The sequence below is a fragment of the Pongo pygmaeus genome, chromosome 13 (assembly GCF_028885625.2).
Source record: "Pongo pygmaeus isolate AG05252 chromosome 13, NHGRI_mPonPyg2-v2.0_pri, whole genome shotgun sequence".
Classification (NCBI taxonomy): Eukaryota; Metazoa; Chordata; class Mammalia; order Primates; family Hominidae; genus Pongo; species Pongo pygmaeus.
This window is the reverse complement of record NC_072386.2, coordinates 109,586,240-109,598,948: the sequence shown is the minus strand read 5'-3', so window position 1 is coordinate 109,598,948 and position 12,709 is coordinate 109,586,240. Positions and strand designations below refer to the sequence as shown.

General features: G+C 39.4%; 1 pseudogene; it reads right to left on the bottom strand.

Annotated features, from left to right (window-relative positions):
- Positions 1-11,275: 11,275 nt before the first annotated feature.
- LOC129044755 (5S ribosomal RNA) lies at positions 11,276-11,393 on the bottom strand (annotated as a pseudogene).
- Between the last annotated feature and the right edge of the window lie 1,316 nt (positions 11,394-12,709).

The following is a 12,709-nucleotide window of genomic DNA, read 5'->3' as shown; positions in this document are numbered from 1 at the left end:
TGCTCTGTCTTTACCCATTGATGAATATTTGAGCCCGGCAGTCTCTTCATTTAGATCAATCTGGGTATTCTCTGCTCTATTTGCAGAACTTCAGCTAAGGTAATGGGAGTCACTAATCCTTGCTTGGGGGCTTGTGCCTCTGTCTGTGTATCCTAGTCATCCCCACCACTAACACCCCACCACTGGTACCCTTTGTTGTGAGCTACTGTCTTCCAGAAAATGTACTAAAAAAATGCTTTTTATACAATATCTCATTTAATCCATGCACAAACTCAGTGAGACTGACACTATTGCCCCTGCTTAATGATTTAGATCATTGAAGCTAGGAGGGAGTAGAAAATATCTTGGAGGTTTCCTTGGCAGTAAATTACAAGGAGTCAAACCATCTCTCTGGCTTCAGAGCCCTTGCTTTTAACCACCACATTTCACAGTCCCTTGAGTTGTACTCTATTGTGCCATTCTCTGATAACACCTTGTCATATGAGTGTCTCTTCTTCCAGTTGACAAACCATTTGTTGCCTACATGTGTGCATTGTGAGTGCAACTGAATACATGTTGAATTTTTTGGTAAGTCTCCTAAAGGCCTATAGACATGAAAGATAGCAGATACAAGAGAGGCAGAACTTACCCAAGATCACCACTGACACAGCCATTGACAGCATAGGCTTTGAACTGCCAGCTTTGAAACCTAGGTCTGGCACCTGCTAGCTGGGTGGTCTTGGGAAAGTTATGTAACTGTTCATACTTCAGTTTCCTCATCTGTAAAATGTGAATGTATTTCCTACCTCAAAAGGTTATCGTAAGAATTTAATGAGTCAATGTACGTGAAGTACTCAGAATCGTGTCTGGCATCTACTAAATACAATATTTGTTAATACCATTACCTTATACAATTTTCTTTTTGAAATGGCCAGCACAGAGCTGATTTCCTTATCTTGTTGGCCTGATCTCACGTCTCCTCCTCAGTCCTTTTAGTGAGGGGCAGGTGTAAATCTCTCAGTCATTTCTATTTTTTTTTTCTCACAATGGCCTACCACTTTCTAGCTTTCCTGTTTCTAGGTGTTGTTCTTTAGGTATCACAGGCTTTTTAATACATTTTTGAGAGTACAATCAAATGATACTTTCTCCACATTTTTTCCCCTAAAACCCTCACATTTGATCCTCATTCTCTGGTATCTCATCTGAAAATTAAAAATGAACAAACAAATAAATATGACAAACACCACCACAACCAAAATAACAACAAAACGCTACTAGATGATTTCATGTCCTGGTACTAAAAGTATTTTTTAATTCAATCTATCCCTCATTTCCATGTGTTACTCAGACCTCTGTGACATAAATCTTCTTTTTGTAGGCTTTTTACTTATGTGCAAAACCAGTATTCTTTTTACTTCTTCTACCTTGTCTTGGCTGCTAGAATGCTCAGAGTCATATTTTGTATCCATTTTAATAACTGGCAAGAACATAGGGTTCTTGCCTGATCTTGAATTTCCATATAAGTTTTAGATTCTCTTATTTTAATCAATTTGTATTTTTTCATTTTATTATGAATATTTTGATAAGCCTCTTCACATTCTCAAGGGAATAAAATAGAATATAATAATATAACAATGACTATATTCATCTTTGAAATTGCAGTGACTAGCACTGCTTTATATACATAGTTTTAGGTTAAAGCATGTGAACAATCCAAAATATCCAACTATTTTTGACCTATATAAATAGTAGTTTGTGATGATTCATCCTAATTTTTGTCTTAGTAAGTGTTTGTCTTATTGAAAATCAGCATAATTCTGATGTATTCGTAATACAGGGTAAATGAATATATTTTCTTTACTTTTTAAAAAATCAAAATGACATTTCTTGATTGTTTGCCTTCCTCCTTTTCTGCTTGTCAATAGTAACTGTTTATTCAACAAATATTACCCTGTCTGCCTTGGCTGTAATGGGACATGTAGCTGATGCCTAGAACCACTGTTACTTCCAACTACATTCATATTTAATTTATTACACAACTCTCCATTACTGCTTTTATTGATGAACTGTATAGTCTAAAATGATTATATGTTAAATATTTCACAGTGTGTTTTTTTAACTTTATAGCTACCAAAAAAATCCATCTCTCTGCAAAGGCATTTGAGAGGAAAAAAATGCAAGATAAAGAACTTTGCGGATTAAGGATCTGCCCTGCTTACTCTCTTCATCCCCTGCTTCACATAAACAGAGTGGCCTTATTTTTCAAATAGACTTTCTCTTAGGAAACAGATAAGCAGGATTCAGTTCATTTCCACGAATATTGGGAATCCATCATCAGTCAGGCTGATGATAAAGTGTTAAAAAATAATCGTGTTTCCTTACTACCAGTGAGGAGCAGGACATAGGTTTATGCAAGAGAAAGACACAAACATTTTTCAGTGTGATGTCATATGTGCTCAGTTTCTGCTTTTTAACTGAGGTTTGTGTTTTCTTTTGATAAATACATGCTGTGACTAAACACAAAATTAATGACAATTTTATTAAAACGTATTTTTCCAACTAGCTCTTCCCGAGTCTCTGATGGGGTCTGTGAGAGGCAAGCCCCTTCTTCCTGGCCCGTACCTTTTAACAATCACTCTAAGTGAGATAAGCACAGAGGCCCTTTCAGAAGCTAGAAAAATATACGAATGTCACATTAAAAATAACAAAGAAAGAGTTAACTTTAGAGTGACTGGACTGCAACTCTCTGCATCCACTTATTCTGTCTCAAATTAGAGATAGAATTTGAGATGTTGTGGTCACCAAAAACATGTGGTGTTTGTTTTCACAAATTTATGGATGGAGTCATGGCCTTTGAGGCTTGAATGAAATCTTAGAGCCCACCTTGTATTAAACTTTGAGTTTACAGATAAAAGAAACTGAGGTTCAAAGAGCTATAAAGTCTTACCCAAGGTTAGGATCCAGGACTCTAAAAATTTAGTGCTCTTTTCATAGTCTCAGATATTTCCTTCCTACCACTGAGGAGCAGCCCATGGGTCTCAGATATCCCCTGAAAGCCTCCATATTTCCCCATTTGTGACTTCATTGTCTGTATCCTACTCTAGTTTTATTTAATACATAAATATCTTTGTTATTAATTATTATTATTTTAGACCTTTTTCTCTGTTTTGATCTCAGTTTAGTGCCCATTAGATTGCATAGTGATGTGAGAAAACATGTCTTGGGTGCTTTTGTCTTTGTGTGTCTCTCTCTCCTTCTCCTGCTCGTCACCATCTCCCCTGCTTCCATACTCCCCCAAATGGGAAGAAATTGATGGCATATGACAATGAAAGAGAAATGTCGCATGCTTCCTTCAACCAAAGGGCATAACAGACTCAATGTAGCTGTAGAGCTGAAGCAATGTAACAGCAGGACTCATATTTGTAAGCATCTTTGACTTTCACTGAACCAGTCTAGGGTAGAGTTGACCTGGATATAGAAGGCTTCCTTGTACAGGTGTGCTTTAATCAGCGAACTTTCAGAACATTCTTACACATTGCTCCAAAAACAGCTCTAGAGGACAATATCTTGAGTCTGTTTTCAGAATGAAACCATGAGTTATGATGATAAGATCAATGTTAGAGATGAGGAAGAAGAGGAAGTCAAAGAGGAAGAGGATTCTTTCTCATGCACGTCCACATCTACAATGCTTCATAACTCACTGCAGCTTTTTATGGCCATTATCTTACCCAGTTTTTGCAACCAACTTGTAAAGCATGTAATTTCATGCCTACAGCATGATTAAGATTGTTTGGCCAGAGTGGTCAGGAATCTCCCTGACAGTGACAAAGATGTAGACTGAACACTTATTCTGTCACTCAGTAAATATTTATTGGTCACTATGATGAAAACCCATAGGAAACAGCAGCAAACACTAGGGATAGGGTTTAACACTTAACTGATCTGAATTCAAGTTTAGAGTAGCTCCCTAGAGTTGCTGAACTAATGACAATCAGAAATGTAAATGCATTTTAGAAGTTGTGACCAACATGAAGATTATCAAAGGGAATACCAATTTAAAGCTAGGGAAGTTTCACGGCACTTTAAATCTTTAGCTCAATCGTGTATCATTAAATATAGTTGGTGATTCTAGTAAATATAATATTGCTGTATCTAAAAAAAGACGTATATTGTTATAGAAAAAAAGCACAACTCAGTAGAAAGACTCTTCAATGCAGATAACCACAATTCAGGAAAGTAAAATTATCAGGATCAAAGAGCAAAACCCAGGTGCCCCCATCCATGTGGAAGCAGCTTAACGTAGTCTTTGTATATAGAGTGATTAAAAATAGCATCTGAAGGGCTAATCTTTCAAACTCAAACTTATAATTATGCAAACGTCTCCCCAGGACACTAGTTCACTTAAAAAACAAAGATATTTTAAATATATCCTTTGAGTTCTTTTGAAATAGCTTAAGGTGACTTAGCAGTTAAGGCAAGTAGGAGAAATAACATATAAGGTTATTTGAAAAATGGATTTGAGAAAAAGCAGATAGAATTGGCACTTTCAGACACTTGAGTTGACAAGATTATAGTACAATGACAATTAGTTTATTTTCTAGCAGCTAAGCTATAAAAAGAAACATTTGAAATTACACAATAATAGAAAACATACAAATTCATCAACAGAGAAAATTCTTTCTGGACCTTAACCCAACCAGAAACTTAGCATGTACACCTATATGTAAAGGAAACACAAAGATAATTCGGTGCACTTTATCTACAACCAGAATTTTACAAAAGATATAGAAATATTCTTCTCTTGGGTGACTCACATACTAACCCTCCATAAAGGCAGAGGGTATGACATTAAATCGTAATTCAGGCAGGCAATTTTGTGCAAAGCTGATATAATGGTGTCCAAGCACTCGACTTTTTGATGCCCCAACTTAATGCTTGAATAAAACTTGGGAACTTGAGACGAATGGCTAGTTAGCATGTCTATTAGACTGCCTTTCTCAAAAGGAAGGTCTTTAAAGCAAGCTTTGGAAAAGGACTGTATCTCTTAAACTCTTCTGGAGCTATTTAGCAAGTGCTTGTTTTGCCACTATCCCATAACATTCATATAAGGGGATGTTGTGTCCGCTCTTTTGTTCACACATTCCAAGTATGGTTTAAAAATGAAAAGCCAGAGGATGGTAACAATTAATATTCATATCATCATTTACTGTTTTAAAGGTATGTTTTTGGTCCCAAGATAGACAAGCCAGTGACTATGATACCTATTTAGTGTGATGAGAAAGACTGTTTATCCTAAAGCCTGCAATTCATTCATACCCTTTGCAATTCACCTTCATTCATTCACAACCTGTGCAATGTGGCTTTGTAGCCTCTCTCATCAAGAAATGTAATTCCTTCTACTGCATGAAACTGTGTTGGCCTTGGGATTTGCTCTGGACAAATGTTTTATAGTTGAAATGACTGTGTTGGTTTTAAGCCTAGACCTCAAGAGGTCTTTTCCACTTCAGCTGGTCTCTTGGAACCCTGCTGCTACCCTGGGAATACAAAGTGGGGCTGACCTTCTGGATCTAGACAGGCACTAGTCCTAGGCATCCCCATTGCTACAGCCAATAGCCAGCCAACCTGCAGGAGCAGAGCTGCCTGAATGACCAGTCGCTTACTGCAGGTCTGTGAGGGAGCCTGGCCAATCCCAGAACTGCTCAGCTAAACCCAGCTCAGTTTGCCGACCAACAGAATGGTGAGCTAAACTAATGGTTATTGTTTTAAGTCATTAGCTTTGGGTAGTTTATTTCCCAACAATTGCTAACTGCACTATTAAGAAATTACTAATACCTGAAATAACATCTTATATTTGTACAGAACTTTATTGCTAAAAGGTATTTGGCACATATTATCTGAGTTGCCTCCTATCCTGAATCTCGTATTAAAAAAAGACTTATCCACAGATCCCTTACAGCATTGTTGTGAGGCTTAATGGTAGCATCAAGGCTGCAACACAGTAGGTGCTCAAAGAATATTCCATCCCTATTTTGTTTTATGGTTTCTCAACTTTTTTCATTACTATACCTCCTGAGGAGAAATTTTAGACTTTTTTTTCCTAATTGCCCCCCCTTTCTATAAAATTTTAATATCACAGATATACTGAATATCTGTTTCTATGCATTATGCAAGTCCATGCTTTGTATATAAAAAGAGTAAGATTATTTTTCTTTTTATAAGAACCAATCTTCACCCCCTTGGGGAAGCAGATTGTCTCATTGTCATTGAGAATGCATGCTCTGTTGGTATCACAATGTGCATTTTTTTTTTTTTTGACCCTGAATCATGAACTGATTTGTAGTAGGTCATGTCGCTTAAAGACTGCAGGCCCCAAAGATTAACCCAGGGCATTTGACACCAAGCCGAGCACTCTAGGTACTCTATCAGAGTGCTTGGGTTCAAATGCGCATTTAATCTAAGAGGGGATAAATTGAATCATCTATCTTTACAACTCTGGGGTGAAAACCAACTAATTAAACTGCTTGTAGCTGTTATAGTGAAAGAAGGAAATGCTCTATACATGCTTAATAATCACATTGACAGAACTGGAAGATGCTATTTTCTTCTCTGTGTATAGAGACTGTTCTTCAGATGAAGAGAATTCATTCTCTGGAGCCATCCATCCGGCCTCTCACTAAATTCACTCATACTACATTTCTTTAAGGATTTATAAGACAGAAAAGAAAATAGCAGTGAGACAGATGAAAACATTTCCTTGATACGGGCATAAAACTCGAAGGACTAAAAGCACGGAGGGGAGCCACAGACAGAGAAAGACTGGAGAAGATTAAGTGTGTATGTGTCACTAATCACCATATTCAACCTTTAGAAATGCTCTTTGTGAGGAAAGGCATTTGCAGAAAGAGCGCTCATAAAGAAATGTGAAACCGACCTGACTCACAAAGTTCACAGGACGAAATGCAATAGTTATTAAGCTCTGAGTGGCTTGCAGCCAAATGCAGAGCCGTCCACGTCCAGTCCATTTAACCTGACCTTGGTTAAAGAAGCAATTTTGCCTATGCATACGAGGAAGGGGCCTTGCTAGGAACTAAAATGTAAAAGCATCCAGAATCATCTCAACATCATCGTGTTTTTGTTTTAAGGACCTCAGAGTCTGACTAATTATTAAGCAATAACCAACACGTGTCTAAACTGGTTTCCTCCTAGAGCTCCTGGTTCTCTTTTTGAAGAGCCGCTCCCTTATTACCCAGGTAAAAGTAATTAAATAAGAAGTGATTTTTCTACCCCTAGTGATTTCCCACAGTAAGAAGAAAGATGCTGTAAATATTTACAAAGGAGAAATAGAGACAAAATAAAGTAGGTTACGACTTCAAAAATCTTATAAAGCACTAGTATTTTATAGATAGGGAAACTGAGGCTTCAAGGCGGAAAGTGATTTCTCACAAATCCACGGATAGAACTAAAAGCAGAGCATATTCATCCAATGCACTTTGTACCACACCAGATCATACCTCCTATAACACAGTGATATGCTGCCCTCTCAAGTATGGATTTAATTCTTCTACAGTTACTTTAGGGAAACAAACAAAAGCTCTTCTGGAATTACCTGTTGCCGTTTTTCATTGAGATTGATTTCCAGGAAGATCCCTCTTGCTACAGAGATAATTCCAGCCCTTCCCAGTTCTACCGTGAGCCCTTACTCAAGCTCAGAGATAATTCAGTGGAAGAAGCACCTGTCTGTTCTCTGTTCTTATTGGGCCAGAAGAGCAGGTCAGCCCACTAGACCACCCTTTCCTTTGCACCCTTTTAGAGGAAAACTCCTCTTCAAATAGCGCTTCTGAGATCAACTGCTCTTTTTAAATTATCTTTCTTTCATATTATTCCTCATGATTGCCTAGTGCACACGCTGCTGGTCTCACTGGCCATTTCTTTGTGTGAGATTCATTGATTCTGGAAGAACCCACAATTTCTCTCCTTTTTCTCTCCCTTTCATTATCCTGCTTCATTTTTCCTGTGCTTGATATCCTTTCCTGTTTTTGGCTCTTTTAGAAATTCAGCTTGGCAATTTCATAGGGTTGACTTTCTTGCAGTGTACATGGAGCTTCCTTGCTTAGTGGAACCTACAACTCCTTCTACACACCTGACCCTGCCTCACCTTGTGAGCATGGACCTCTTATGGTGGATCCAAGGAGTTCATGCACTCATGTACTTTCCTGCCTCTGGGGCTTTCTCATGCCTGGATTTTCCTCTTGATTTACTTCTGAACTCACTAGCATAGATTGAGCCTGAAGGATTTAGATCAAACATTACCTTCATGGTTTATTATGGCATAGCTGTGTCATGACCCCGTCCCTGCTCCCTGAGCTTCTTCAGAAGACCTGCTTCTAGTTTTGGCACTGTCATTCACTTGCAAAACATTTGGAAAATCTTTTCACTTATTGGCCTTAAGTCTTCTCACTTATAAATTAAAGAGAAGTGCTTCAATGTTTAGTCATTCATTTATTCATTCATCCATTCATTGACTCAGCAAACATATATTGAGCCCCAGCTGCCGGGAAGCTTAATGATATTAGTTTGAGTGATCTCCAGGGTGCCTTCACAGAGAGCTCAAATGAGGTTGCCTCCTTACCTTTTCCTACATAAGCCAGAGTGACTCATTCAAGACAGGCAGCACATCATCCCAGATCAGCCTGTGAAGGGTTGGAACACCCTTATCTACAGGAATAAGCCAGAATTGGAGTTGTGGTTTGCAGAAGGGGAGACTGAATTGGGGAAGGAAAGAATGAAGGAACAGCAAAGCTACTGTTTCACAACTCCTTCCTACGGCATCCTGTGGTTGAAAATAGACAGGGAGCAGAACAGAAATTGCAGCACCTGCTTAAACCCACAGTCTCTTACAACCTGAGCTTCCTGAATGGGATCTGCCTGCAGATGAACGCCCCTGCCATGGGGAACTGCAGAAGAACAAGCTGGCCCTTGACATTCTTTCAATTATCCAGCTGCCTGCATTCCCTGGGCCTTTTGTTCCCCTTCCTCTCACAGAGAGGGTGGCAGAGAGCACACTGGGGAGAAGTATGGAATGGGGTTTGGCTTTGGCCTCAATTTGCTGAGAGACCTAGAGCAAGACTTCTGTTCTTCCTGAGCCTCAGTTTTCCCATCTATAAAATAGAAGATTGGTCTTGAATATTCTCTGTAATTCTACAGCCTGGACCCAGTGGCTCTCCTTCTGACCTACATTCTTTTCTTCTTTCCTCTCTCCTTAGTGTTATGCAATCCCTTTCCACTGTTTTTTTTGCAGGAAAGCAGAGCTTTGTGTTCGCAGTGCTGGTGTTGGCTAGACAGACCAACAGTGATGCCTCAGCTCACATCTCAGGCCTTGTATTACCTCTCTGCCTTGGGGACTTCAAGGGCCGGAGAAGATGTTGGCTTCTGTGGAGAGGCCAGAGTCAGAGGAATTGAAGTTAAGTGCCTAAGTGGGCCAGTTTTGTAAAATCCACTGGGGCTCTTCATGGTTGCCATTTGACCCTGGGATCTCTCAGTTGTGCTGCTTCTCCTTCCCTTTCTCATGGTCTCTTTCCATCTATTGTATCTATTTCTTCCATAGCATACACCCAGACCTTTTAGTCCACCTGCAACTTTCTTACGTCTGCATGACCTTATCATCCTTGCCCACTCTGCTCATTAACTCACTGCCTCCATTTCTCACCTGGGGCCTGCCTTCTTCTAAGAACCAACTTCATTCTTCATTATGTTTCTTTCCTCTTTTCTCTCTTCTCTTGCACACTTCCCATCCTCTCACCTTCTATTGATCTTCCCTCCCTTCCTCTCTTAGCAACATAGTGTAATGGAAAGAGCATAGTCTTAGATGCAAGATGAACATGGATGGGTTCACATTCTGTGAATTTGAGAAAATTATCTAACTCAAATATGGAATTTACTCACATTCAAAATGTGTCAATAATAGCTACTACTCAATACTGCTGTGTTAATATGACATAATATCTGTGAGAACCTAGATCAGGAGAGATAACACTAAAGGCAGTGCCTTAAAAACAGACATTATCTGTTATAATTGTCATCATCATCATTTTCCTTATCTACACAAACCATGAGGAAATGTTAGTCTGCTCTTGCTTTGTTGTCTTTCCATTTCCTTAGTCTCTATCCCAACTCTAGTTTCTCCTGGAGGAGGTTAAGTGCCCCTATTGTGTGTTCTTGTAACCCCCTGAGTACCTCCTCTCAAAGGTTGTATCACACTGGCTTATAACTGCCTACTGACCTTCCTTCTGTTTTCTCCATTTGGAACGAGGGTCGTGTCTTGTTAAGCACTATGTCACCAGGGCCTGGGAGAGTGCCAGAGCCTATTAGGTACTAGGGCCAGGGCTAGACTGGATCATAACTCTCAAGGAGGTGCTCAGTCTCAGAGTCCTGCACCTATAATAGGTATTCAGTAAAAATGTATCAAAAGCCCGTAGTCCCAGCTCCTTGGGAGGTTGAAATGGGAGAATTGCTTGAGTCCAGGAGTTCGAGGCCATAGTATGTTATCATGGCACCTGAGAATAGCCACAGCACTCCACCCTGGGCAACATAGTAAGACCCCCATCTCTAATATCTAACTAAATAAAAAGAGTAGCAAACATCCTAGTGGATTATTTTTTTTCTGTCTCCACTTCCCCTACATTTTCTCAATCCCATCAGTCTTCTTTTTGTTGTGTCTCTCTTCACTCTCTCTCTTGTTAACTGCTGTCCTCACCCATGCTTTACATGGCCCAACTTTGTCCCTTGAATAGCATCAGTATTTTCTCTCCTTTTCTCCCCCTACGCTCCTGCCATCAGACCTTCCCCAGCCCTTGCTCCTTCTACTTGCTTGAATCTGGCAAACTCTCTTCTCACTGCCTCTTCCTTTATTGATTTATGTGAGGTTATTTTGTCCATGGAGGAAAAGGATTTCTTTGATGCTCTAAAGGATAAGACCAGGCACAAAAGCTACAGACAGCTTTTGTTTGATGTGGACAATTTTATTCCCATTCAGTTCGCTGGGTTTTCAAATGGCTGCAGATCTCTGAACTCAAAACATCTGAGCCAGTACATTCTCTCTCTCTCTCCTGAAAGTGCACAGGCATTTTAAAGTCTTTAACAACCTTTCCTGTATCTCACTGAACAGAGGTCATATCATTAGTTAGGCCTTGAGTTCATACTGAGAAGGTAAAATTGTCAAATTAAGAACAGATCTACGTATTTTAGAATAAAAGAGAAAGGCACCAGAACATATCTAACTACTTCCTTCTTCTTGTCATGTTTGTTGCACCCTCCACTTTCTAAGGTCTCCCATCCAAGTACTAACCAGGCCCGACCCTGCTTAGCTTCCGAGATCAGACGAGATCGGGCGCGTTCAGGGTGGTATGGCCGTAGACAGCACCCTCCACTTTCTAAGGTCAAAACCTTTTTGAACACTTACCTCTACCATTTAAGTGTTATTCACAATTAACTGTGCAATTACGTCTCTAATTAGAATATTCCCCCAAATAAAATCACCTTAGAAAGTTTCAAAGGCTATAGCAAATAGGGCACAGGTGGCTTTACAAATTCTGAAAGCTGATACGTAAGTGTGCCAAAAAAGTTTTTAGGAAAACTGAACAATACGTGAGAGAGGGTATGCTTTATTCTCTGTGATATCTCCCACCCCAAATTCCTGTGACTCTCTAGAAGTTTACCATATATTGGCTAGCATACCCTATTTGTAATGCACGATACTGGATTCAATATTTGCTCTAATAACTCAGGTATAAGGGATTAAATTCAAGGAGGTGAAAATGTAGATTCATGGGAAGCTCCACACTTTGGAGATACTCTGTCTGCCTGGGGAAGAACAGACAGTGCTGAGCTGGGTGAAACCCAAGCAAAGAAGGAAAAAGGACCATCTTGAGCATAAGAAATGCCTAAGATTTGGTGGAAGGACAAGCTCCTGCATCCTCTCTGAAGAGAAATTTAGCAATATTTGGCAAAATTTTTAAATGCACATATGATTTGACTTCACATTCCCACTTGCAATAATATTGTTTACAAATATATTGGTACATCTAAGAAAGACACATTTAAGGTAAATATTGAGGCACTGTTGGAAGTGAGAAAATGACTGGAAATAACATAAATGTCCATCAGTAAAAGCAGTTGTTACACATATGCCTTGAAATATCGTGTAGCTGCTAAAAAGAGTTTATTTAATAGTATGATAAATCTTTCTGACACAAGACCAAGTACTAACATCATGTACAGCATGGCATCACTGGGATGCTTTTTGATGTAGCAACTTGGCTAGGCTAAGCCATGGTCCCAGGATGTACTTCATAATACACTTCTTATTAGGGACAACTGTAAGGAATACTCTCTCAGGAGAGTTGGGAAATATAAAGAAAGCTGTGGCCACTTTTTGTAGCATACCCACACTTTCTTCCAACTATTCAATCAAACACTAATGTAGATGCTACGGTGAAGCGATTTCACAGGTGTGATTTTAGTCCCTAAGTAGCTGACTTTTAGTTAAGTAAAAGGAAGATTACCCAGTGTGGCCCTGATTCAGTCACCTGGAAGGCCTTTAGAAAGAGTCTCAGGAACTTCCTGAGGCAGATACTCCAAACAGCTGGGTCTATAGTTGTTCTTTCTTGATCTTCCTTTGTGACCACCGCCTGTGCACAATGGGTTTCATCTTGTGTTTGTGCAATTCCAGTTT